Source organism: Melospiza melodia, chromosome 10, assembly GCF_035770615.1.
Source record: "Melospiza melodia melodia isolate bMelMel2 chromosome 10, bMelMel2.pri, whole genome shotgun sequence".
Taxonomy (NCBI): domain Eukaryota; kingdom Metazoa; phylum Chordata; class Aves; order Passeriformes; family Passerellidae; genus Melospiza; species Melospiza melodia.
Genome location: NC_086203.1, coordinates 27,621,034 through 27,647,597, shown reverse-complemented (window position 1 = coordinate 27,647,597; position 26,564 = coordinate 27,621,034). Strand labels below are relative to the sequence as shown.

At 47.3% G+C, this 26,564-nt stretch overlaps 1 protein-coding gene across 1 annotated transcript in view; it reads left to right on the top strand.

The window, feature by feature from the left end:
* Positions 1-589: 589 nt before the first annotated feature.
* The window catches only part of FOXP1 (forkhead box P1), a 377,541-nt gene continuing 351,566 nt past the window's right edge, over positions 590-26,564 (top strand). The window contains exon 1 of the mRNA XM_063165021.1: positions 590-609. The gene's annotated coding sequence lies outside the window, so the exon portion shown is untranslated. The remainder of the gene's footprint in view (positions 610-26,564) is intronic.

Sequence of the window (26,564 nt, the reverse complement as noted above, 5' to 3'; positions counted from 1 at the left end):
TCGGGGCGCGGAGGGGTGCGCAGGGATGCGCAGCGCTGCGCACCGCGCTCCACCGCCACTTTCGCTTCCCCGTGGGGCCGCCCCGCCTCCCCCGGCCCGGCCCCCCCCGCCCCCCCGGCCGTCCTCCGCGGAGCTCCGCGCCTGCGGGGCTCTCGCCCTTCACCCCTTGCGCGCTTCACCCCCCGCTTCTATTATTTTATTTTTTTTTATTATTATTTTTCCCTTGCGCCGAGCCTTGTTTACCCAGCAGGTGGATGTGACGTCAGAGACTGACAACAGCAAAAAATAACAACATCTCCCTCCGCGGGGGTGTCGCGGGCCGCCCCCGGCCCGCCCGCGCGGGGCTGCGCGGGGCGGGGAGGGGGCGCGGGGCGGCGCGGGGCGGGGGCGCGGCGGGGCGGCGTGCGGGGCCCGCGGGCGCGGCGCCGGGCGGAGGGCTCTATTGTTATTTACCGAGCGGCGGAGCACGCCGCCGCGCCGCCCGGGCTCGGCGTGCCGGAGGGACGGGAGGGAGGGACGGGACGGAGGCAGCCCCGCGCCGCTCCGCGCCGCCGCCCGCCCGCGCCGCGGCCGCGCCGTGCTGGGCAGCGGCAGGGCCGAGTCCTGCGGGTGAGTCCGGCGCCCCCCGACACTTTCCCCGCTCCTCCGGGGCTGTTGCACTTTTCCCCCCGCCGGCCCCACGTGCCCGGCCGCCCCTCCCCGACCGCCGCCGCGGTACCGGGGGGGTGGGGGGATGTGGGGCGGCGGTGCGCGGATGCGGAGCCCCCTCCCCGGGCTGCGGGGCCGCCCGCACCCCCTCCCCGCCCACTTTGGAAACTTCCCCCCCGCCCCGCGCTGCGCGCACTCCCTGCCGTGGTGGGATGCGGCGCGTCCCGCCCCCCTCCCATCCCCGCTCGCGCTTTCCGCGTGTTTTCCGCCGGGTCGCTCCGCGCCGCCGCGCAAGGGGCGCGTACGCCCCAACTTCTGCACTCGGGGCAAGAAGTTGCGGTGGGGCCGCGCCCCTCCCCGCGCTGTGCCCGGCTGCCCGTTCCCCCTTCCCCGAGCACCTGTTGCGGCTTTACGCCCGCGCAGCCCCTTCCGCAGCCGCGGAGCTCCGCGCAGCGCATCCGCCCCCACCGCGGGTCCCTGGGACGCGTTGCGCCCATCCCCCCCCATTTCTTTTCTTTTCTTTTCTTTTTTTTTTTTTTTTTGAAACGAAGTGTTTGAATAAACACCCGCGCCTCCCCAGCTCAGCCCGGCGCAACTTCTCACTGCGCGGGTGCGGACCGCGCATCCTTCACGCGCGTGTGTGTGCGCACGTCCCCCTCCCGCGCAGCCCCGCGGTGCGGAGCCTCGGGACGGAGCCGCGGCTCGCTGCGCGCCGCGGAGCCGCCGCCGGTGCCCGGTAAGTAGGGCCGCCCCGCGCACCTGCCGGCCCGCGCTGCGCGGCCGCGTCCCCGGGCAGCGGAGGGGTGCGCGCCGCCGGCGGCCGAGCGGCGTGTCCGCGCCTCCCTCCTCCCCACCCCCGCCCCGCCGATTTGTGGGTTCCTTTCTTTCCTGGAAAAAAAAAACAAAACCAACAAAAACCCAAAGCAGCCGCGGGAGCGGGGCGCGGGCAGCTGCGCGGGCACGGCTCCGCGGGGCGCAGCGCAGCGCAGCCCGTTCCGCACCGCCGGTAACTATCAGCGACCGCGCGGCCCCGGCGCGGAGAGCATCGCCGGGCGGGCTGCGGAGCGCCGCGCTCTCAGCGACTCTTCTGCTGCCGCTTGGCTGTAATGATTTTAATTGCGTGTTTTTGCTTTGAGTGAGCCAAGCCGAGCGAGGTTACTTTTTTTGGTTTTTTTTCCCTTTTCCCCCGTCCTTTTCCCCCCGGTTCCCTCTGAGCCCGGCAGCGGCGGCAGCGCGCAGCCCTCCCGTCCCTACCCGAGGCATCTGCCGCCTGCGAGCGCTCTCCGAGCCGCTTCTGTAGAGAAGCTGGAGCCCAACTTCTGTGCTCAGAAGTTTAAGGTTTCATTTTTAGTAACTGTTCTCGGAGTGAGTAATGGATGTGTACTGCTCGTAGCGTGTCGTCTACACTGTATAGCCTGCTGATTTCTGGGGTGCTGGATGGTTCTAAATATTAAAACAGTTCTCTAAACTGTGTTTGCTTTCCATACAGTTTTTCTAAAGTTGGATTTTACCTGATTTGACCAAATGTTGATGTCACTAGTGACAGCTGCTTAATTAGACAAAGTTGCAAGCGTGTCATCGAAGAAACTTTTTTGCCTGTGCTGGTAATCCACAGCTTTTTTTAATATTTTGGAAAACAAGCATTTTGCTCAGTTTAATATTATTTTTAACAGTTTTTGTTACTGCTGAGAAGCATTTATGTTTTGTAAGTTGGAGAGAGCCTGAAATAATTCAAGTTCCCAGAGAAGCGAGTGTGGGCAAGGAGGTACCGTGCATCTCGGCACCTAGATTTGGGGGAAGACAGGGAAATTTGGGGCTGCTCGTTTCAACTTCTCTCCTGTGAAGCTTTTCCCCTGCACATTTTGTTTGAACTATCTCCCAACCATATTGAATGGACCAGGGCACTGGGGGAGGAAGCTCTCCACTAGTTACCATTCAAAAGGTGTCGGCTAAAATCTCATTGCAAAAAGGTATTGTAGCTTTAACATCTTGCATTGGCAGCATTCTTCCCCCTTAGTCTTTGGATTAGTCATTGTATGAGAGACAGGAAAAAAAAAATCACTTTTTTTTTTTTCTCTGGAAAAAGTAAAGTAAACAGCCTCCAACAAGTGAACCTTGACAACCCAGATTAAGGAAGGCAGGAGAGATCAAACAAAGCTGCTGCTGGGCTGTTGTCAGGAGCTGCCTCACTGAAAGCTCTGGACTATTCGATCAGGCAGCAAGGCTATATGTTCACTTATGCAGAAATGGACCATTACAAATGCTGATCTTTGTTGTGAAACCAAAGGATAACTCTGAGAAAAATAACTACTATTTCAAATAAGGCTTTCTGTTGCTTACGGTTTTGATTGCAAAGTTAGTTTTTTGTGCATGGGCTGGGGTTTGGGGTTTGTTTGTTTTTTTTAAAGTGATGATGGTTTGAAGTGCATTTTTACACTTTCAGAGGGACTTAGGATTTGATTATGTTTATGCTGCCTAGAGCTGCAGAGAAGGCGGCATTAAATTAGTGCAGTGCAGAAAAACCTAAAAGTTCTGTGGAATTCAGCTTTTATTTCTGGATCGCTGAATTGTAAGGAAACGTGGATTTGGTTTTTTTTCTCTCTGTGTGTAAGTTTTGTGTTGGTGTATAATAGAGGAGTTTGGTTCTGATTAAGCACTGTATATTGGATGACTGCATTCCTAGAGTTTGGAAAACTTGGAATATCTTTGCTTCAAACATGTTGCCAAGCAGTCAGGATGGACCTTGGTTTGATACGCCGGGATTTTTACAAGAGTGTGTGTAACGTGTCTTCATGGCTGTATCACAGACACTGATACTGTGTAGTTTTTAGTGGAAATACCCGTAAAGAGTATTAATAGGCACTTGATTTTACTTCAATAAGCAGTTAGGATTTAGCTACTAATGGAAATGAACCAGGGGAGTGAGGTTAGTTTTGTTGTGTGACAGTTTCATGTTTGTATTCAAACACTTGAACTCAAACTTTAAATATGGGTCGCTTTCATTCCTTTAAAGTATTCTAAAACAATGGAGATATCTGTTTTTTAAAAAAAATCCAAGTAAGAGGCTGTTAACCTAATGTATATTAATCAAGAGGCAGACCAAGTGCACATCTGCTGAAGAATTAAGAAATCCTAAATCTTTTTGCATAAGCGTTTTTTTAATTAGCAGTGCAGATCTCACAATAAGTACTTTATACTTTCTGTAAGGTAAGGTTTCATAACTGTCCTGCATAACTTACTCTCAAGCCTGTAAAGATTTTTTTATGGTATATATTTTAATTAGACAATAAAAAGTACGTGCATTAAACATGCACATGTATGCTATTAAGCCATTTTGCGTAATGTGTAATGTTTTCTAACATCTATAAACATTTTCTGCTTAAATCAGTTCCACCAGTAACCGTAACACAGCTGGGTTTTGCCCGGGTAGCAGAAGGAGCAGGGAAGTTGAGCAGGGAATTGTGCATCGGACATTAGCGTGCAGCATACGCCGCAGTGTGCATTTCTCATGGAGTGGGTCACCTTTTTCCAGAGCTGAAATTCACATTGTCGTCCTTGATGTGATATACTGTAAACATTTGTAGCTCCTGAATTACTCCTGTTTCATAGCACTGTAAAAAATTACGAAAAAGGCTGGTGGTAAAAGGTAAATATATGGAATGTATCTAGTGTTTAGTATTCGTACCTCTTGTGGTCATTTATATTGAGAGATTGAACTGGATAACACAATTCCTTTTGTGAAATATCCATTGAGCATGTATTTGTGTGTCAAATGAAATAACATATGCGCACACATATGTAGGATTTGTATGTAAAATACAGTTATTTCAGCAAGGCTGTCCGGTTATTTATGGGGCATAATGATACTTCTGTCATCTTAAATTTTCTCCGAGAAGCTTTAATAAATTTAAATAGATTATATGCTGTCAGAAAATAGTATAAATTTTGTTTACGATTCACTTGCTTTAAGGTACTTATACTAAAGAAGCTCATTTAACCCCAAGACTGAGGAGCATTAAGTGGTGAGAGGAGTCTGCTGAAGAGCTGCTGCTGCCCTTTGCTCTTGTGATAATCTTAAATTACTACAATTTAATTGCAACTTCAAGGCACTGAGCTGAAATATTTTTATGCAGCTGAGCCAGGGCTGGAGAAGGCTCGGTGGGGTTTTTTGCAGGTAGCTGGGTGTCTTTTGGAGGAGCAGCGTTTGTTCAGGCCTCTCCTGCCCTTCCCAGCACATCCAGCATCATGTGTGCAGGGACAGGGTGCCTGGCAGGGAGCTTTCCTGGGGTTCCCACTGCAGGGGGAGCGGGATCAGGCCCCGCAGGGCTCGGATGCACGAGGGTTTTGTTTGCTGTCCGTATTTAAGCTGAATTAAATAGTGCATTTTAATTATTCCTCAGATGAGCCTTGCTGTCAGAGCTTTTCCCTGCGAGCCTCTGCTGGGGGAGCAGGTGGGAAGGGGCTGGTGGCTGGAGGGGAAGCCCAGGGGGTGGTCAGCAGTGTGGGGACACGGTGGCACCCTGCTCTGAACGTGGCCCGTGGGCACGGCGTGGTCCCTGTGTCCCCAGGGATGAGCTCAGGGTGCAGTCGGCCACCCTGGGCCTGATCCAGAGTGTGCTGGCATCAACTGGGGCTTCTGCTGATGTCGCTGCCTTTGGCTTTTGGTCTGTGCCACTAACTGGTACCACTGAAACTTTTTCTCCCCCTCCCTCCACGTAGAGTAGCGTGTTTTCACACCCGGCGAGCGCTTCGGCAGAGATGTGATATGCAGGAGAAGCCAGGAAGCATTTGCTAGGTGGAATTCAGAGACGCTGTGCGCTAGAGATCAGCAGCGTCTTTGAGACCGTTCTTAGAGGTCCTGGCAAGCAAACTTTATTCCAGAGCTTCGAAAGGTATGGCCAGGCTGGGAGCGCTTAACGTCGTGCCACCGAGGACGCGCGTCAGCGCCGGCCGTGCTGAGGCACAGCGGTGTTCAAATCGTGAGTCTGATTGTTTTTCTGTTGGCCAGAGCCTTGCGGAGTGTCTCGTTGCAAGAAGAGCCGGAGAAGATCTCGTGGCTGCTGGAAGTGGTTGGTTTTGCGCTGGCAGAAGCGCTGCTCGCAGCCTGCTCGCTGCGCGGTTCGATCCCGCAGCTCGCTGCGCTGGCAACTGCAGCTCCTGCAGGTAACAAGGTGATGATGCCAGTGTAGAGAGAGGGGGGAAAAATCCAGCATGGAATAAGCCATGCAGTCCTTACAGGAGAAACTTAATTGTGGGATTGCTGTAGTGTTTTACTTTAAAAAGATTTATTTTGTGCTGTAGAGGAATCGGTTGTGCTGTTTTGCTGAGATCATTTATTTGTTGGTTGGGATTTCTGGAGTGCTTTAACACGTGCTCTTTTTCCTTACTCCAGCGCTGGAGCTCCCGAGTCAGAGGAGCTGCTGGCTCTGTTCGTGTGCAGCCTTCTCTGCAAATGTGCTCTAGGGTTTTGTCTTTCTGTTCTCCTGGCACGGGTCTCTTCCATGCATGCAAGTGAGCAGGCTTATGTCTAATGGCTGTTTGGATGTGGCAAGTATCCAGAATAATCCTGATGACTTTTTGTTCCGCGTCATTCTGCAAATGAAGACGGGATTCTATGGAAAACGGGAAAAGGGAAGAGCATGGGCAAAATCAGTTTCTCCCTGAGAGGCACCTGAGGAGGACTAAATAATTTTTCTCCTCTCATTGACCCTCCTGGTGCTGTTTTTAAAGCATCTCCATTTTAGTGCCTTGAAATTGCAATTAAGTTGTAGTAATTTAAGATTATTGCAAGAGTGCAAAGGGCAGTAGAAGCTCTTTAGAAGTCTCATCTCAACACTTAATGCTCCTCAGTCAGGGGGTTAAATGAGTTTCCTCAATGTGAGTACTTAAAGTAACTAAATCGTAAACAAAATTTATACTATATTCTGACAACTAATAATCTATTTAAATTACATTAAAGTATGTGTGTGAAAATTTAATTAAAGGCAGAAATACTGTCAAGCCCTGTAAATATCTTGACAGATCTACTGAAATGGAACCCATATCGTAAAATATTTACATAGATCTGATAGGCTACAGTGTTTCTGGGAGTGCTATTCTGAAAATAATTGTGGGCTTTTTTCCCTTCCAGTTTCCCATTCGGTTGCAATGGTCTCGGAAAGCAACGCAAACAAATACCCAGAATGTTTTATTGGGATGATTCTCCTGTGTATTGTTTACTGCTAATGGTGCTGTCTGTACAGTGCTTTTCGCTGGTGTGTTTTTATTAGGAGAACCTGTTTCCTCACTAAGTTAGTTTAATTCAGAGGCACTGAATTTAAAAAATGGGCACTGAAATTAAAAAACTGGCAATGAAAACTGGGGCTCTGCAATGTGTCTGCGCTGGACGTGCCATCTGTGAATCAACTTTCTCCTGGGTGTTTGTCCCAGAGCACAGTGCTGCAGCATCTCCTGCACTGCTGTGACTCTCAGTTAAATTGATTTTTCAGGTAGAAAGAGCTTACAGCCTTTTTTTCCAAGGGTTTGAACTCTATATGGAAGTGTTTCCCAAAGTGCACACGGGGCACAGCACCTTCTTGCTGGTGCATCTACAGGCATATCTGCTGTGGTATGTAGTCCAGGCTGTTTTTAAGATGAAGAATGTTTTGCCCCAGGTAAAACTGGGTCTGTCTGAAACTTCAGCCAGACTTTGGCCCTTCTTAAAACACACTGGCTGGAATTCTGCAGGTGGTTTTGCTGGGAAGGTGCAGCATGAGCCGCGCTTTCTCACCACCATGTCATAGGTTGGAACAAACTCCAGTTTTTCCTGTCTGTAGCGTACACCCTGGAGCTGCAGGGTCGCAGGAGGAGGATGAGGATTTGGGCATGCAGAAGGGATGTGGTGGGAGCGTGGTGCTGAGGAGCCCGGGCCAGGTGCTGGGCACTGAGTGCTGACAGCCCGACAGAAGGTGGCACAGCGCGGCAGGTTGGCTGCAGCCTCCAATGGCATCGTTAGTTTTCCCCTCTTCGCCAGACATTTCCTTTCATGTTGGATCTGAGTTTTAGCTGTACTTCCCGATCAGGCTTGTCATCTTGTTGCTAACAATTAGGGTCAAGTGTCTTTCCTTGGGCTCTCCACAGTCTTCGTCTTGGTGTCCCTCCCCCAGCTGCCTGGCTAAGCTGTTTGTTCATTAATTAGTGGATGGGGCATATTAACACATCAGTAAACCGGAGTAGTCAGAGTTCCCAAGGCATCTCGGGAAGCCCTCTCTGGTTTTATGTGACCGGACATGCACTATTGCTGATTTAGATAGCGGAGCCGATGATGCCAAAGCGTTGTTAAGAGAGAGATAAATAGAGAGAGCCCAGCAGTAAGCAGAATGTCATGTCTCTATTAAAAAGCTTGTGATAAAGGAAGATAAAATGGTGAGGGGGGGTTGCTGGAGTGTTCAGAGCAGCCACTAAACATCTGATCACAAAAATCGATGCTGAATTCCCTTTCTTGCGCAACACTTGCCTGCAGAATTCTGTCTGAGCCTGGGTCTGGTTGCAGCGAGCAGTGGAGCCCTGAAAGGACTTTTGTTCTTGCCAGAACGACAGCCACGGGGTTCTCAGGGATTCAGGAGCTGTCTGAGCTGGGATTCCAACATCCCTCCCCGGCTCCTTTTGAAGTGGTGCTCCTGGGATGCTGATGAAGTTGTTCCAGGCTCACGCTGGGGCTTGCTGCTCTGTGCTGCCTCGTACCTTGATTTCCTGGGTGTCCAGGCCACCTGCCTTTCTGTCAGTCTGCAGGTCAGGCCTTGGCAGAATAACACCGAGGCAGATTTTTGTCTATTGGTTTTTTCCTTGCCTGGGTGCAGGGGCTGCTCTGCAGAATTGAATAATAAATGGAACTGATTCTAAAGAACCAGCGGTCGCAGCAGACGGGAGAGGAGCGGGGTTAATTCTCCCAGTGCAGTAAAACGTTAAATCATCACAGCCTTGTTTGCTGAAAGGATGTTGATCATTCCATTAAGGAGGATTAAGTAATTAACTGGTATTTCTTTAGGAACCCATGTCAGCTTTAAAAAGCATCTTCCTGGTGTTGCACAGTGAAGTGTATGTTTTCCTGCTGGAAAGCTGGGAGCTGAGTGTGAGTGAGACACCTCTTCCTAAGGAACTTCTGGGAATACCGAGGGAGTGGAAATAGGGAGGAAGGTTTTCAACTAAAATGTGCTGTTCCAATAGATTTTTGATAGCAACATTGTCTTTTATGGATTTTTGTCCAGTGGGCCTGCTGCGAACCTCATTTCAAGGGTATTCTGTTTGGGATTAAGAAAAGTTAAAACCTTCTTCAAGTGTTCCTTTTGGTACTTGCATTTTTATTTTTAATAATAGTTTTTATGTTGTAATAGTGAGCTCACTGACAGTGAGTCATGAACTCTGTCTTCCATGAACCTCATGACAAATCTGTGTTAGCCGCTCAGGCAGCTCGTCCAGCCCCGTTCCCACGTTTTATACTTGTGCTGGAAAGAAAAATTCCATTAAAATCACCCTTGTAAATCCTCCTGTGGTAGAAATCCCCTTAAAAGCAGCGCAGTGCAGGGGGCTGTGGGGCATCATGGTGTGGCTCCAGACATTGGGTTTGGAGCACATTGAAGCTGGGTTTGTCTGGGAAAGGCTGGCGGTCCCGCGGAGGATGTGCCTGGCCAGGGTTTTGGCGTTGGCTTGTTCTCAGTTAGGGAAGTGTGTTTTGGGGGCAATGCAGGTGCAGGTAGAGCAGCAGGCGGGCAGAGGAGAGCAATGGCAGAATTTTCCACTGTTTCATTTTTGAAGGATCAGCTTGAAGCCCCTGGATGAGAGGAGCAGGGGGCTGTGTGACCGCTCCTGCATCCCGCGCTCCCAAGCTCGCTGCCAGGGTTCGATCCAGTTTTTGCCTCAGCAAATCACAGAATTTGGGATTAACCTCATCAAACCGCTTCTGTTTCTCGTGTAATGGTCCCAACCTCTAATACTGCAGTTAGTGATACTGAAACTACACCCAAACTGAAATTTTCTGCGCGAGAGATGGATTCTGGCCGGCAAATAGCATAACCCAGTGGCACCAATTGTGTTAGTATTGATACTTTCTGCTTTTATAACAGCTCTCCTTCTCAAACAGGGCTCCTTCAGACAGTACCATGCAAACTGTTGATCAGTGCGCTGTAAATTATTCCTCCCCCTGGGGTGAATTTCATAAATAGTTGTATTTCCATTACACAGGCAGATGTAGCTTCAGTTATGTGGCCTACCCTCTAAATACCCCTGTTGAAATCATTGGAGCTCACTGATGGGATGGACTGAGTTAAAAAAAAAAAGAAAATTAAAAGAAAATCAATTTGGCTAAATAATAAAGTCTTAGAATATTCACATGTGTAACGTATAAGAATCTCTGTGGATGTTTGTGCAGAACATCATGGCCTGTACCTGCATTAGCAGATTTAGACGAGAGATTTTTCACAGTAAGTTTTGCAATAGTAATAATGTCTTAACAGCTTTAGTAATTAATTTTAATCAGAGAGTTGTCAGGGGCCCTATCCTGCTGTCATTGAATTAAATGAGTACTGGGAGAAGGTGGCTCTGAAATAGCTCGTTATAAATTGTTTTTGTTAGTTTTTAATGATATGCCTGTGTATGTGTGTTCAGATAATATATATTAAAGTTTGTAAAGCTCCTGAATTCTAGGTTTGGAAAAGAGCAAATGTGTTTTTCAGTGATAAATTACTTGATACCTAAAAGGCTTTGAAAGAGGAATGTCAGAAGTATGCAGCACAATTATTGTTTGTTGCAAGTATTTTAAAGTTTTTCTCTGGCTTTACCTATTGAAGTTTTCTGAAGTCCAGTAGTGTGAGGAATGATGGTTTTGCTCAGGAAACCTTTCTAATCCGTCATTTTATTTACAGGATTTAACTGAGAATGGAAGAAACCCATCTTGGTATATTTTAGCTGATTTTGTACCATGTTATCTATTCTGATTTTTTTTTCTTCACTTCTATAAAACCAGTATCTGCAGCATTCAAAAATACTATTTCATAGAAGTTAAAATGGAACATTGCCTGTGATTTAAACTAAAATATCTTAAGCCTATCCAGTATATTCCTGGCATTAAACAGTCAGAGAAGGCTAAATATTTCCTATCTATTTTTCAGATTGGCTGGAGTATAGTCTTTCAGGAAAAGGGTCCTCAGCCAGTTGAAGGGGAAATCTGATTTTTCAGCAAGTGCTTCATATTTACTGAGGGATTCTGAGTGTGCAGAAGTGTGTTGCATGGAAATGGAAATTTACTGTCTAGGATTTTTAGGGATTTTAATCGATGCCATTAGATAGAGGCATGCTCATAGAGAGGTAAACTAGTAAATCTGAACAAACTGAAAAATGGTACCTATAGGTGTCTGGCTCTGTTATCAGACTTGCTGCCTAAGCCAGAGTTTATGCACTGTGATAATGCTAATGACCAGCAGAGCCAATGATGCATGACTAGAGGAAATCAGTGGTATAATCGGAAAAAGTTATCAGGTTTTTGTCATTAAATATTACTGATAAATAATACACTTCATTTTGAGTAGATGGGATGTGTTTAATTCTGATGTGGAGAGTTTCAATTTAATAAAGGGCATTGCTGAGTAAAATGATAATCTTTTGTAATTTAAAGGGAAAAACAGAAATGCATTTGTTTCAGCATAACCTCCTGGCAGCCACCATCCACTGCTGTTGCCTTCACTGGTGTCTGGTATTGAGGAATATTCATAGCAGTTTGAGGTGGCTGCTTATAGCAAGGTGTTTTATCTAAGTTACTACTTTGTGCAGAATTAATTACATGAGGCCAGAACCAAAGGGGTTCTGTTTAGTATAAACTAGGTAAAATCTTTGATTTTCTGCTTAAAAATGTGAATGTTGCAGCAAATACAAACTCTGTGCTCCATGCAGTGATTCCCTACAGAGCAATCTGCCTGTCCAGGCAGTGACAGGAGGGAAGGGATGAGGACAAAAGATAGAGATAAATTAGATCTCATTTTGCAACTTATCTTTCAAGTCAGTGGGAGAACAAGGAAGAGAAGTAGAGCTTAAACTGAAGGAAGAGGGATATTAATAGTCTCTATAAAGGACAGTTTGCACCAGGAAAAAAGGAAAAAAAAATCTGCTTGGCTTTTTTTAGCAAAACAGGCTAACACCCAGAGTAAATCTGTGTCATTAACTGAAGCAGTGCGTGATTTTTAGAGCATCTCTGCTCCTCGTGTGCGCCTGTCCCTGGGCTGGAGGCAGATGTGGTGCAGCTCTGCCCAGGGGAGGCTCCTCTTGCCAGCTGCAGAACCTCTGTCTGGGTCAGCCCATGGCCCTGTTTGAGCAGATGCCACCAGTTTGGCCCAACGAGTGCCTTTGTAACAGGGCCAGGATCTTCCCACCACCCCTTGGAGTCGTGCTCGATCGCTGAATCTCAGCTCGGGTTTCCAGAATTAGATGGCACAGTGAGTAAACACAGCGTACTTGCCAGTTCTCACATCCTCTTTTGCAGCGAGTATTGCAGCAAATCCTGCAGGTTTGACTCATCTCTGAAGTTCTTCACTGATATGAAACAGATCTTGTCTGCCTCTCTCAAAAGAGCTGGGAATGTGGCCTCAGCTCCTGAGCTCACAGTCCTTCTGGAGATGAGCACTGTTTGCTTGAGTTTGCCTCTCAGAAACTTGGGCAGCTCTGAGTAACTTTAGCTGGAGTTATGTCCCTGTATCTGCTGGTAAAATTTGCCCTGCAGTTATCCTTTATTGAAAGCTTCATGGAAATACTTCATTTTTGCTATGCTCAAATATTTACATTCTGATAGGAAGATTTTTTCCCCTTCCATTTCTTTGTGGATTCTTTATTTCCTGGTTGATGCCATAAGCACAGAGAAAGTATAACGCTTTGTCAGGTAACAAGTAATATTCAAGTTTTCAACTTATATTTCTGATAGGCCTGAAAGAAAAAAAAAGTCTGCCCGTTTTGGAAGTATTTGTTGGATTGTAGTGATCCATCAAGGGTGGGATGGAGATTCTGCTTAACACGTGGGTAAGTTGGCAGGGGAAGGTCATACAGGGCAGAAAACTTTTCTGAGTAAATAGAAGTAGTGTCAGGTACAGCCCCTGTGTTAAGAACAGCACGTCTCAGTGTTTCTGTTCCTCGGTGTTGAATCACCTCCGCATGTTTCAACCTCTGCCTGGTGGTGCTCTCGGCACATTGAGGAGGAGGACACATCTCACAATGGTCCACACGTGTGCCGTGACTCAGGCGCGCTCACAACTCCATGACATGCGTCAAGCGAGAATTGTTTCCTTGCAAAGCCTTTGCCTCCTTTGTTTTTGCTCAGATGAAAGCTACTTTCAATTTGACTATTTGACAGCGCGCTCGGTGCCGTAGAGTGAGGGCTTGGTTCACTTTGCAGTTAAGTAGATTCAGATATCTCAGCTTGTCCCTGGGTGTGCTTCCCATTGCATCCCCTGTGCTTCAGCTGACCAGAGGTGAGACTGCACAGGAAGCTGGACCAGTGGAAAACTGCCTTAAGCAGGGAAAAGATGTTTTCTGCCAGTTGAACATCCTCATTGGATTCTGGAGATCAGAGGAGGGTCTGAAGGGGTCAGGGCCACCCCGTTGGCCACTGGATAGTGTTTGCTGTGATGTGAGCCCTCTGCCAGAGGCTTTGTGTCTGGATGTGCTCTTCTCAGTCTGGGCAGAGCATCCTTCCATGCCCAGCTGCCTTGGGGCATGCTCCCAGCAGTGCCCGATGGTGGGACCACCCTGCCAAAGCTGCCAGGTGTGGATTTCCCCTAATTGTAATTGTGATGCTGCTCCCTTAGTGCCAGGTACTGGAGTTGTTGCTGTGCACGTCCTGGCATCATGTGTTCCTTGGGTTTCCTTCTCCCCTGTGAGCTGTGGATGATGAGCTGGTCCAGAGGCTGGGAATTTGTGATGAGGGCACTGAGATACCCAGGTTACTGGCTGCTGCTGTTTCTTCTTGTTTTTATAATAACTTATCTGTGTGATAAGCAAATGCAGCTGCACATAAAACTCAGATAAAGCCGTGCCCAGCCTGCCGTGCGCCTGTGGAGTCAGAGAGCCAAGCTGATAAGGAAAGAGGTGGCCAGAGCTCAGGAACAGGCTGACCCCAGAAAGGGTCAGTCCCATGCCCTGTGCTCAGTGGGTGCTGTGCAGGATGGATGTGCTGGCTGTGTGTGGCACGGGGGTGTCTGGGGAGGGTGGGTGGCCGTGGTGGCTCTGGTGCAGGGACAGCCACAGGCAGTGCCACAGCAGGGCTGCTGCTGAGCCCAGGTGTTGGCGTTCCCTGGCATCAGCTCAGGCTTCCAGTGGGGGTTTGAGTAAAGCTTTGAATACAGTTTATGCTTTTCCTGCTTTTGATATGGGTGCAGGTGCACGTTAATAGGAAGTGAAAGCGGGGCAGCCCCGAGGGAGCCTCGCTCCAGCCATGCCAAGCAGGTACAGCCCGCGAGCCTTATCACCTTGTGATAACCTGGTGCTGGCATTCCCGTGCCACAGGGATTATGGAGGTGAGGCCATGCTGCAGTTTGGCAGGGACCTGGCTCCTCTACCCTGCTGTGTGCTCAGGGCTGCTCTCCCTCCTCATGTCTTGTCCCTGAGAGCTTTCATCCCTTGCTGTCCCTGTGCTCCGATGCAGGTGGATCAGCAGAGTGGTTTTGGAGGGGTTGGCACCACAGAGCAGCGCTGCAGGGCATCCCTGACTGCCCCCAAGCCTTGCTGTGTGACTCTGGTGATGAGGTGAGCTGGGCATTCTCCATTCCCTGTCGGAGCCAATGGATAATTCTGGGGGAGGCTGGAGCAAGGAGAGTCCTCAGTTGTGAGGAGAGGCTGGGGCTGAGCCCACGGGGCTGTCACTGTCACTGGGGTCCTTGGGTGCATGCCCAGGGAAGTGAGACCCAGCCCAGCACCCAGCTGCCTGCCCTGGGGCCTCCCTGGTGTTGCACAAAGTCATTTGCCTTCTCCAGCTGCCTTCAGCCTGCTCACTGCCTGGTTTTGCATTGCCTTATTGAGGAATTGGAGTGTGCAGTCTGTGAAGTGAGACAGCAAAGTGTTAGCTCTCACTTTTAATTATTACCTTTGTTTTTGGAAAGGAGTAGCAGCCAGGATAAAATTTTAGTAGGAATAAAATTCTTGTTACCCACCTTTTGTTCCTGCTTGGTTTATGCCCTACCTGAGGTGTGGATATCCCTGGGAGGCAGCTGATGTGCAGGTGAGCAGAGCTGTGGTCCTGAACCCCTCCTGTCCTCATGCTCTCTCTTCACCATGTGCTGAGGTACCACATTCTGCACGTGCAATTACTGGATGCTCCTAAATAACCCTCACCTTGCATCAGGGTTACTCACTGCTCATTCTGATGCGTTAACACCGCATCTGATTGTAACTTTAATTGCCCTGTGTGCTCCTGTATGTTCCCCTGACTCCTGGACCAGAGGGAGGGTTTGCTGCAGGGAGGGTCCAAGGAAGGCATCAGGGAATGGCTCTGCCACTTGCCAGGCTGCACATGCAGCGAGTGCCTGGAACACTGCCCCTCCAAGTCACGACAAATTAAGCGTCGCAGACAGATGCAGAGATGAAGCTCTGTGAGGAGATGTGTGACTTGGATCCAAGAGTTGTGAGATGTGCAAAGATGGGAAGGAAAGCAAACTTCTCATCCAGCACATGGAGGCTGTGGTGCTTGTGCCCCAGGGTGCTCCAGTGCAGCCATCCAAAGGCTGCTGAGATCTCTGTTGTCCCACTCAGGTCCCTGTCGCAGCAGTTCCATAGCCAGGAGCTGGATATGCCATTTTTGTTGTTATCAAGGTAAGTAAGGTAAGCCCCATTTTTCTCTAGTATGGCAGAACTCTTGTTTCTAAGTGAGCTCAATTTAATTCCATTTTTCAAAGCAATGAGAGTTAGAATTGGGATCATTAAAGCTGGAGAAGACCTCTAAGATCGTTGAGTCCAAGTGTTCATGGTACCCCATCAATAAATAAAGGGCTGCTTAGAAACCCTGAGCATCCTGTCTGTGCCCCACTGTCCCTGTCAGGGCCTCCAGGTGTGCTGTGTGCACTGAATCACGTCTGCTACGTGAGTGGGAATGTGCAGGGGGAGACCAAGACTTGTGAATGGCAGAAAGGAGTCTGAGGAGGAGAAATTAATAGAAGGCAGATGAAGAATTCTTACATTCACACAGCTCGTTACTCAGACCCATCATCATGGCAAAGAAATGGGAGGAACCTCTGTTGCCAATTGAGGTGTCCAAAAGCAGCAGTGTCTTCCAGCCTGAACTAAAAAAAAAAAAGTAAATTAGGCAGTGGTTGATTACCTCTTGGTTTTAAATAAGTGTAGTATTGAGTGCAAATTAAAAACAACCTTGAAACTGCACAGATTCATAAAACTGTACACTGGGATTTTAAAAATTACCTCCATTGGAATCCTGGAAGCATCTGTTACATAATTAATGCACTTAAAAATATATTCTATTTATGATTAATCCAGCACTGTAGTGTGTGCTAGTTAAATGCCTGGATCCCAGCGTGCAGTGCAAGGAAAGAAATGCAGTTGTAATCTATTTGATGGTTATAGGAAAGGACATTTGCTACAAATAAATACATTTTCCTTAGTCTTTTTATTTGTCAGGGCCAAGCTTATGTCTGTTGTGCTGAGTTTGTTGACTGGTAAATGTTTTTAATTTTATGCTGATAATTTTGTAGATCTACTGGAAAAAATAACTCAAGAATAATTAGGGAGATTGACCATACAGTGATGTACCACACGGGTGACAAGGTTGATGATCTGGGGTATGGTGTATGCAATTAACAGTGCTCAGGCTTGGTGCTGCAGAGCTCTTCAAACACTCTCTGAGTTACACAAATGCTGCAGGGGATGCACGTCTGTCCTTGCCAAAGTTACTGGAGGCCTTGGGTCTCCTCTCCAGAGGAGTTCTCCAAGCTGAGACCTCTAGGTGAGAGTGGTGGAGCAGGCACAGCAAGCACAAGTATGACTTGACAAACCTCAGCCTGCACAGATATTTTAATCAGGAAGGTTTTAGGGGCTCTGTAGCGTTTTTTTTTTTTTTTTTTGGAGGCTTTGAGTTGGAATCCAGCCATGGGGTCCTGGAGCAGTTTCTGGCATCACACTTCCTCTGACAGATTTTTCTCTCTGCCCTCAGTTTCTGTTCCCTTTTTTACTCTCACCCTTCATCGGACACTGTCTTGTCAGGTTGGTGCCAACTAAAATCCTTTTCTTCCATTATACTTTTGTTCCTGCCTGTAAAGCCTGCAAACTGTTAGAGTGGCCCTTGGGTCTGCTGTATTCCAGTGGTGGTCCCACTTTGTGGAATGCTGTGGGTGGCTGTGGGTCCTGTGTTTCCCTGCCTGAGCATCCCAGGTGGAGCAGCAAGAGCTGCACAGTGCTCTGGGAGTCTGTTAAAAGCTGCTTTTCCAAATGGTTCTTTTTCTGAAGCGAACAATTGCGTGTGTTAGCTCAGGAGGGATTTTGGGATTGAGTGCTGAAGGTCCTGTGGCACCAGGGCTGTGGCTGCTGGATTGTTAAGGGGTCACCTGTATTGAATCCACACCAGCAGCATGGCACAGTGTGGACAGTGGCACCTCTGCCTGTTGGGCTCTGCCCTGTGTGGAGACAAGGGGAGGACAGGGACAGCTGTGTCCCATCTGCCTGTGGTGTCCCCATGTCCCCTGTGTGGGGTTTCTGTGCCGTTCCAGTGTGGCTGCTGGAGGCTGCAGGGATGTGAGAGCATTGTGGCAGCCCAGCTCATCCTCTTCTCCATCGCTGACAGTGGAAGTGAGTTCCTAATGAACTCAACTTTCCACTTTCTGTTGGTTGTCTTGTTTCTGCACTCCAGAGTCCCTGGTGCCCCTTCAAAATGTAACGAGGGAGGAGCGAGCCTGGTTTTGTGGGAGGTGGAGATGCTGAGATGCTTTTACCTGTGGACTGTGCTCTGGGCTCGTCCTCGCCATTAATCCCAATGGAAACGTTTCTTCTGACTTTTCCCACTGTATAATGCAGAGCCCTGTTATCTCTGCAGTACAAAAATGCACTCAGCATGGGCTTTTTCTTTAGTCCTGAGCAGAGATGGATGTTGAGATATGTCTGCATAGGCTGTATTTTGAGCAAATTAGGACAAAAAAAAAAAAATTGATTACTATTGGTAACTTAATTTTCTGCAAACCAAAGAGCCCAGAAGAGAAACCCACTTCAAAAGCTCTTTGTTTCCTCCCTTTTTGTTTTTTTAACAAAGGCTAGGTTCTAGCTGTATTTCAGTGGTCTCTGGTTTCAGCCACTTTCTTTGATACGGAATTGTGTGAAAGCAGTTGTCAGACTGAAGGAAATGATAAAATCTACGAATTAAGGCAAAGGATGAGAAGGGCAGTGGGTAGCATGAAATGGAGAAGTGTTGGGATCCAATGAGCATTCCTGCGAGCAAACCCCAGTTCCTGTGCTTGTAACAGGCCAGGTTGGTGATGTTTGGTGAATTTAATGGATTGGGGTGGCTGGCTGATAAAAACAAAGAAGATTTTTAGGGAAAAGCAGAATCTGGTGACTACAGTAATGCATATTTATTTTTAGAGCTCGATTGCTTTTGAGTTGCTAGCATTAGAAAAACTTCTTAGCTCGCATTATACTGCAAATTTCTTTAATTTATTTTTAAAGTGGAAATTTTGCAAGCTGACGTTTTGCAGCATGCGTAGTACGCTTTTGGCTGACAGCATTGTCTGGCAAAAGAAATAACCAAATTATTATTCAGTCATGGGTTTTTAACAGCCGCAAAGCAAGTGGATGTTAACTAAATGATGCAATTTATTCCCTTCCTGCTTATTGCCAGCTTGCCTATTACAGAGAGACTGCCAGCTTTAAATAAGTGGTACCCAGATGGTAGTCGCATGACGCCCACTTGGTTACGGAGCCTAAGCAGGGAATAACTCGGCAGCCACTACAAGCTGTGGGTCAATTGAGGGGGAATGCCTGTTGCTTCACAGTTTTGCATATGTAAATCTGTTAATGTTATGTCAGTATTGTGCGGTCTAAACACAAGCACTGCCTTTCTCCGGGGCCCAGATGAACTTGGATCGCCGCCCAGTTAATGAGGAGCGGGCGTGCGGAGCGGCGCTCGGAGGCAGCGGCTGCCGCTCGCCGTCAGCCCGGGACGCTCCCTCCGCTCCAGCGGCGCTGCCCGGCCCGCAGCGAGCAAACACCTCCTCTATTTATAGCACGGAAAGAGGGCTGGCTGGGCTCGGCTTGGCCCGGCCCGGCTTGGCTCGGCCCGGCTTGGCCCGGCCTCCGCTGCTCGCTGCGTCTGCCGCGCTCCCGCAGCCTTCATGGGCTGCAGATGTGGCGCAGCCGCCTCCGAGGAGTCATGAACTGTGTCGTCTGCGCCCTTTAACAGCCAACATCTGCTGCGGCTGCCTGTGCGAGCGGCATGGAAACAATTCCGGGCGCCGCGCTCCGCTCTGGCCGCTCGCACCATCACTTTGTATTAATTGCAGCGGGATAGTTGCTGTGCGAGTCAGGTTTGAAGGCGATCCTTCTCCCCCCGCCGCTCCCGACCCCGCCTTTTTTATTATTGTTTTAAAAGCTGTAGTTAAAATCGTTTGACATGGGAACGGTTTTTATCGTTGATCATCTCTGGTTCTGAAAAGTTTATTACAATGGGTGAAAACAACAACCAAAAAAACCCATAAAAAGCTGGGGCTGTAATATGCTTATAGGCTAAAAAAGTACCAATAGTGTTGATTTAACCAAAGAAAATGTTCCTGGAGGTATTGTAAATTTTATGTGCCAGATGAAAAGCATTAAGTGTGTTATTTTTCACGAAGGAAAAACATTCTGATTTTTAACCATTTTGTAAATTATATTAATGCTGTAATATGGGCCTGTTCCAGGAGTGCTTGCCCCGTGAGCGGGTCTCGTGGGGCGTGGGCTGGGGGCCCTGGGTACAGGGACTGGCCAGGCAGAAATCTTGCGTTTTTGGGCAAAACACTCTGTCTTTGTTTGCTTTTTGGGGTTTTTTTTTTCTCCCCCTCTTCCTTTTTTTTGGAATTTGCAAACGAGCATTTTAAATGCATCAAGAGTAAAATTTAGGGAGAAAATAAGCCGCTTTGGAATGTAGCGGAAAGCTGAGATGCTTCAGTATTTTATCTTTATTTTGCTAATTATTTGTCATGGAGATCGGAGTTGATTCCCTGAGATTTCTTTTAAGCCTCTTAAGATTAATTTTTTTTGGCTAATGGTAATTTTCCTCCGCTTGATGCTCCCCAGCTAGAGCGTTACTGCTTAGCAGCACGGCTGGGGGAATAAGCTCAGGGTTCAGAACGTGGACTAGCAAAGGGAAAAAGTGATGAGGAAAACCAGAGGGTCTGGAAGTGCTCTAGGGATTGTGTGGAGGGTTTGTAATTTGGGGCGAGTCCATCATCCCCATGGCTTGGGCTGGAATGGGAATTTGTACAGCAATTGTGCTTTTTGATGGAAAATTAGTTAGCAGTTGTTGAAGAGCCCGTAGCAAATCCTTACACAATAAAGGTAAATCAAGCTCAGCGTTGGTTTATATGTGATTTTTTTTCAGTTGCCTATATTAATGTGAGAGCTATTGCTTCCCCTACTGAAAACTTAATTAGGCAAACAGAATGCTATGTTAGCAGACACTTACAAACCCAATGTGCTCACAACTAGATTCAAATAAGTTAATAAGAGTTATATTAGGTGTTTCTAATGGTACTCTCCATTTTTTAAAGTAAATGCTGGCTTTGGTAATAAGCCACCCACACCTTTTTGGGTAATGGTTTAATTGAAAGGCTTGATTGTGTCCGTTGAGCTGCAGAGGATCTCTTCTGCTGTGTGCTGTGGTAGTGCAGGTCTCTCTGAACCCTTTTTATTTGGGTGCCTGATGTAAAGGCCCCTTAGGAAAAAACTGGGATGAGGGAAGGAAACAATCTGTTGTGGAGTACACGCAGAGGAGCCAGCAGACAGGAGCAGAACAAATCTGCAGAGTTAGTGTGGGTGTAGGGGTGCGTGCGTGTTTGTGTGTAATGTATTTAAAATGCCAATAGCTTATGCCTTTTGAAGGCTCCAAATCATAGCTGTCATATTAGCTATACCATTTCCAAAATTAATGCCAGGAACAGACTGATACGGATTGTTCAAAAAAAAGCATCATTATTCTGTGACACTTTTTTTGGGGGCTTTTGACATCCCCTGTTAAAACAGGTGTGGTTTCCATGCAGTGTTCCTCAAAAGTTGTTTGCTGAAAGGATTTTGATTCCAAATTTAAGGTATTTTCTTAATTTTTTTTCCCCTCCAAGAAGACAGAATAACAAGGGGAGAGGGAGGGAGCCTTCTTACTTTCCTACTGATTTCAGCAAAAAGATGTTTGGACAAAGAGCATTAATGTGAAGCCTGAAAATTTAAATTTGCTGTCAGAAATTTTAGATTTTGTTATTTCATAACTATTGCTACACCATGTCCTCCATGTCTTTGTGCTTCTGTCTGCAAAGCGGGAATGGGAAAAGGTTGCCATGTTAAGAGACTGCTGGAGGATTTAAATATAATGCTTGTGAAATGCTGAGGTCATCTAATGTAGGGCGTTTTGCTAATAAAAAGGATCAATGTCTTCAGTCTGCTTCAGCATGACCTCTCTTGGTGTGATGCAGTGGGTCTGAGGTGTTTCTCAGCAATGTTTTTCCCATTGTGGCAGAACATGCCTGGTTTTGAGCCACCTCGCAGAACTGCCCACGGTTGCTGACTTAAAAACATTTATTGAACGTCAGTAAAGCAGCTTTTTTTTTTCCTCACTGTATTCCTACAGATCATGTCCACCTTAAAATTCATTTATGCCAATATTAACATGTGGCCTGTAAAAGTGTGTGTCTGTGTGGGGTATGGCAGCCTTGAATAGAGCAGAGCCTGGTTGCCTGGTAAGGACAATCTTGCCAGAACAAAAACCTACAAAAAAAAAAAAAAAAAAAGGTGACAGTGCACAAAAGTGCTGTTAGTTTGTCAGCATTTTACACAAACCTTCAGTGCTGAGCAGTGCTCAGAGCACAGCTTGAGAGGTCCTCTCTGAAGCCGAGAGATGGTTTGGGGGATTCCCTCAGAGAAGATCAGATAAGATAGTAAGTGGAGGATTTGGGCGGAAAAGTGGTTTGGAATTGCAAATCAGTGGTTTGCCCATAAGTGCTTTGGGTTGGCTGTGGTGTCTTCTGATCATATATATATATATATTTAATTTTTTTTTTTCCTCCGAAGATCTTGAGTATTTTTTCACCCGTCTTTAAGCTCTCTCAGAAGGGTCCTGGTTTTCAAAGGCTGAAGATGGCTGCTCACTCCAGAGCTCTGCGGGCTGATGTGAAATCACTGCTTGTTCTCTCGAGGCTCCTGATCTCGGTCTCTGATAGAGCTCCTCACTTTCAACTGCTTCAGCATAATTCAGTGCTTTCTTGAACATTGTAGGAGGTTGAATAAATATGATTTCTACAGTATGTATGTATACATAGCTCTATGTATGTATATATAAAGAGATGAAACTTGGACATGCTGGGTGTTAAGCAACACGCCAAAAGCAACAGGAGGAAGCAATGTCAGAACAGGACTGAAATTTATCTGTTGCTCACTGGTGATCCCACAGCTGGGCAGGATCCAGCTGAGCAAACTGTGATGTGGTGACTGTTCTCTCTCATCCCACACAATGTACTTGTATTGTAAAATATATATTCAAATATTTAGGAAGTTGGACATTCTTCCTGTAAGGGCTGGAGGATGGTAGCTCTTGGATCAAGCCCTCTAGACCTTGGGTATTTCTTTACTGATGTGAATGTAAAGCCTTCATCTAGGAGGAAAAAAACAGATTTTACAAGTTTAGTAACTCTGCCAACACCTGGCTGCACAGAGAGGTAAGTGGGGATGAGGGTTTTGTTGTTCTTACCTTCTTGCTCATATTGGAAGAAGCAGGGGCAGAGGGGCTGGGTGACGCTGGGCTGTGTCCATCCCACACTGGTGGCACAGACAGGTCCCAGCCGCGTGGGCTCTGAGGGACTGGCTGCCCTGGGGACACAGCAGTCCCCACAGCAAAGGTGCTGAAGCTGCACAAAATGCTCAGGTCTGTGAGAGCCTGGTCTGATCATTCTGGCACAGCCTCATCTTCATTTTGTGGCCCCTGGTCTGCTGTGTCCTTCACCTTCACTGCTCTGCTTTCATGGAAGGCATTGTTTGAGCAGAGTTTGGGCTGTGCTTTCTGCCTCAGGTAGGAGCAGAGGGGTTTTACAGACAGCACCAGCATCCAGCTGCTCTGCTTGCCCTGCATCCCCAAAACACCTCCCATGCCTACTGTCCCTTTTCTAATGGCTTAAAACCCATGGATGGCTTTGTTTCATCCATGAGGCAGTCGAGTTATCTCCAATCTCAAGACTGAAGATACTGTTGGCATAACACAGGTATGATTACTGTGAGTATAATCAACAAGGATTGCTGGATTGATTTCTCTCTCTTCTTTTTTCCTTCAGGTGTTTAAAAAACCCCAAACTTGCATAAGAGTGCGTAACTTGGTAGAGTTCCCCATTGCTGGAGGCACTTGGTGAGCTGGAGCTCAGCTTTCCCTGGAAGACGTAGGATCTTGCATGCCGTCAGTCTGGGTTGTGGGCACGGTGTTGCCAAGCCATGGGCACGATTACAGGGGAATTTGGCATGGATCAGGGTGTCTTGTCCACCCAGATGCTGCCCCAGCTGTGTGTGGTGTGGTGTGCTGAGAGCTGCTGCTTCCCTTGGCACAGGGAGCAGAGGGAGCATCAGCAGCAGGGAGGACACTGTGGAGCACTGATAGGGATCTGGGGCTTGGGAGAGGGTTCTCTTCAGTCCTCCCTCAGTTCTGACTTCAGTGCAGTTAAAGGCTGAAGAGGGTTTGGTCTGCTTGGTGATTTGGGTGAGGGTGGAAATGGCTTTAATCTTTTTGGCTGGAGTCTCAAGTGAAGGTACAACCTTCTCGCTGCACCTGGCAAAGAAACTTGTTTCTTACAGGTGTAGCTTTGGTTTTGTCCTGCCTCCTCTTGCAAATGAGCATCCCTTTTTTCTTTTCTTTTACCATACATAAGCCTCCTTTTGGAAATCCTCTGTTGCCATCCAGGCACCTGCATTTCAAGTCTCTATCATGCAGATTCATTTTTCTCTTTAGGCATGTGCCATGCTGACAGGCCTCGGGCTAGAACATGCTTTTTATCTGTGAATGCTTTCTCTTGTGCTTTCACTTGGAGAAGGTGATGCTTTGAGGTGAAGGTGAGGGGCTGTGTCGTGCTGTTGGGAGCCAAGACCTGGGCTGCCGCCCCGCTTTGGAAATCAGATTGTTCCAGGCTTGTGACTTGGATTCAGGAGAACTGAAAGGTTCACAAGCCGTGAATGAAAGGAAGAGAGGCGTGGAGTCAGAAAAGGCCTGCTTGAAGAGTTCTCGGTTTAATTTCTGTGTTTGCTTTCATTTATTGAAATGCTTCAAATCTCAAGAGAAAGATTGAATTTTGGGGGTGGTGTCCTCATAAAACTGACTTTTTTTTTATGCTGGACAGAGGACCTGAACACCACAGGAATCCAGATGAGGAGCCTAAAAAAATCACAGGTTATGCACGCATGGAGGTTATATTAGAAGGTTTTTTTTGGAAATGCAATCTTTTTGTTGAATCCTTTTGGCACAGGCTGTAAGTCTTGCCATCCCCTGGACTGCCCCAGGAGCATGTTCATTAACTCCCACCATCTTCTGCATTAGCATTGGCTTCTGTGCTTCATTTGGATTTTCTTTAGAGCATTACATAAACAACTATCATGTAAATACAGGCGTTTGTAATGGTGGTTTTAAATTAAAAAGGCTTTTGGATTCATGCAAGTAGACACATGCTTGCACAAAATAACTTTTGGCTTTCCCCTAACACTTTTCAGAATAATTTAAAGGAAGAAAAGATTTGCAAACAGTTGTAAAAGAGCCATAAAAAACTGTCAAATACCAGACCTTCAGCTAATTGTAAACTGTTTTGCTCTTGGAAGCCATACAACATTGATCTCATAGTTGCTTCATTAAGAAGGTGCTTCTCTAGCACAGGAGCTGCTTGCCTAGGTAGCCGTGAGCAAAAATAGCAAGAGAGATGTTGGGCTTCTGCTATGAATGCCCAGTATAAACTAGAATAGCTCCAGGCAACTGAAGGATTCTGTACCAAAAAGGAAGGCAAGTGTTGCAGGGAGCTGAACAGGAAAAAAGATGCAGAGCTGAGAGCTGCTTTTCTCTGCTCCCAACTGCTTCACCCTAGAAAAGGCACAGCATCTGCAGCCCTTTGCGGGCAGGATGGCAGCAAGGAGGGGTGTTTTGGAAGCATCCACTGGCACAAGAGGATGCAGCTCTGGGTGATGAGTGTGGTAGCACTTGCAGGCTTCCTCTCTGACTGACTGTCCTTATGGAGTATGGTTTAATTTTCAAAGGAAGATGTGAAAAAAAAAAATCATCTTTTCCTGGACGGAGAATTGGCTGACATCCCCAGCCAGCTGGTTAGTTGTATATGGTTTGTTTTTTTTTTTTTTTTTTTTTTTTTTTTTTTTGTCAGTATACCAAGGAAGACAGGCTTTCATGGTCACCCTTTCCTGTTTGAGATTTAAAAAAAAAAGAGAAAAAGTCAGTAGTCCATTTGACTAGATTGGTGAAAAAACGTTTTTCTGAACTCAGCTCTAATTCTGCAGCTGGGCAGTGTTTTGCTTGAAGAGCATGCCTAGCTGTTGGAATTGTGTCCCTCCAGTGCTGCAAACTGGAGTGTCTGCTTCAGGGAAATATTAATAGCAACCCACTGGCTCTCATCCCTAGTGTGCTCACTCTCAGTCTCTCTCCTTTAACCAGTTTCTAAAGCTCTATCATTAAATTTCTTTAAGAAGGGAAATTCTTGCCTTTGTGTGTTGGCTGAGCTGATGAATGGTCGCCTGTTATCTGCTTGGTCCATGACTGAGTCAGGCTGTCAGAGACACAGAGCTGGAGTCAAAGGGACTTTATTTCAGGCTCCTCTACCTCCTCTGGCTTAGCCATGCAGTGGATTCTCTTCCCATCTGTTCCTGAAGCACAAACCTCCTGTTTGACAAGAGGGAGGGCTGGGGGTTTTATCTGGCCCAGCCATTTCCTTCTTGATTTCCTTCCCCTGCAGCAGCAATCCCGTGCTGATCCTTCACCTCCAGCCATGGGTTCAGGACATGGCCTCCTTTGCAGTGATTTTTCCCGTTGCTAAACAGGGGGAGGGAACAAATGTGTCATTGCTCACCCCTGGTGAATTTGGGCATCACCCATATGTCACCCCTGTTGTGCCCAGTTGCTGGAATTCCAGGTCTGCACTGGCACAATGTCTTGGTTTTCAGGTGTTGATCTGCTCCTTGGGAGGTTAAAATAATGTAAGTTCTTCTACAAAAGTGTCAGCTTTTCTCTGAAAACCTCACATGTGAGTTACCTGATAGTAAGTAGGACTACAGCTTGGGTGCAGTCCTTAACACAGGGTGTGAGGGCTGTTCAGACCGGTTTCAGTACAGGATATTTATTGGGCAGTGAAGCTGAATGCAGGCAGGGTGGTGTTCTCCCCTACCCCAGAAGTAACTCCACATAGGGAGTGGGTTTCCAAACTTTAGTCAGGGTTGTTCTGCTGATTGTTTCATTTTTACTAAGTGATGAATTCCTGGTCAAGAGATGGTGCAAGGGAGAGGATGGGGTGGACAGGAGGCGGCCTACAGTGCAGCATGCAGAAAAAAATCAGAGAATAGTCCAGCACTTGAAAATTCAAGAAGAAATTCCTGGACAGACAAAACAACAGGAAATAGAAAAAAAAATGGTGCCCTGAAAATCATCTTTGTGCCCAGATTCATACCAGGTATCCTCCCCTGTGCAATGGTCTGGTGCT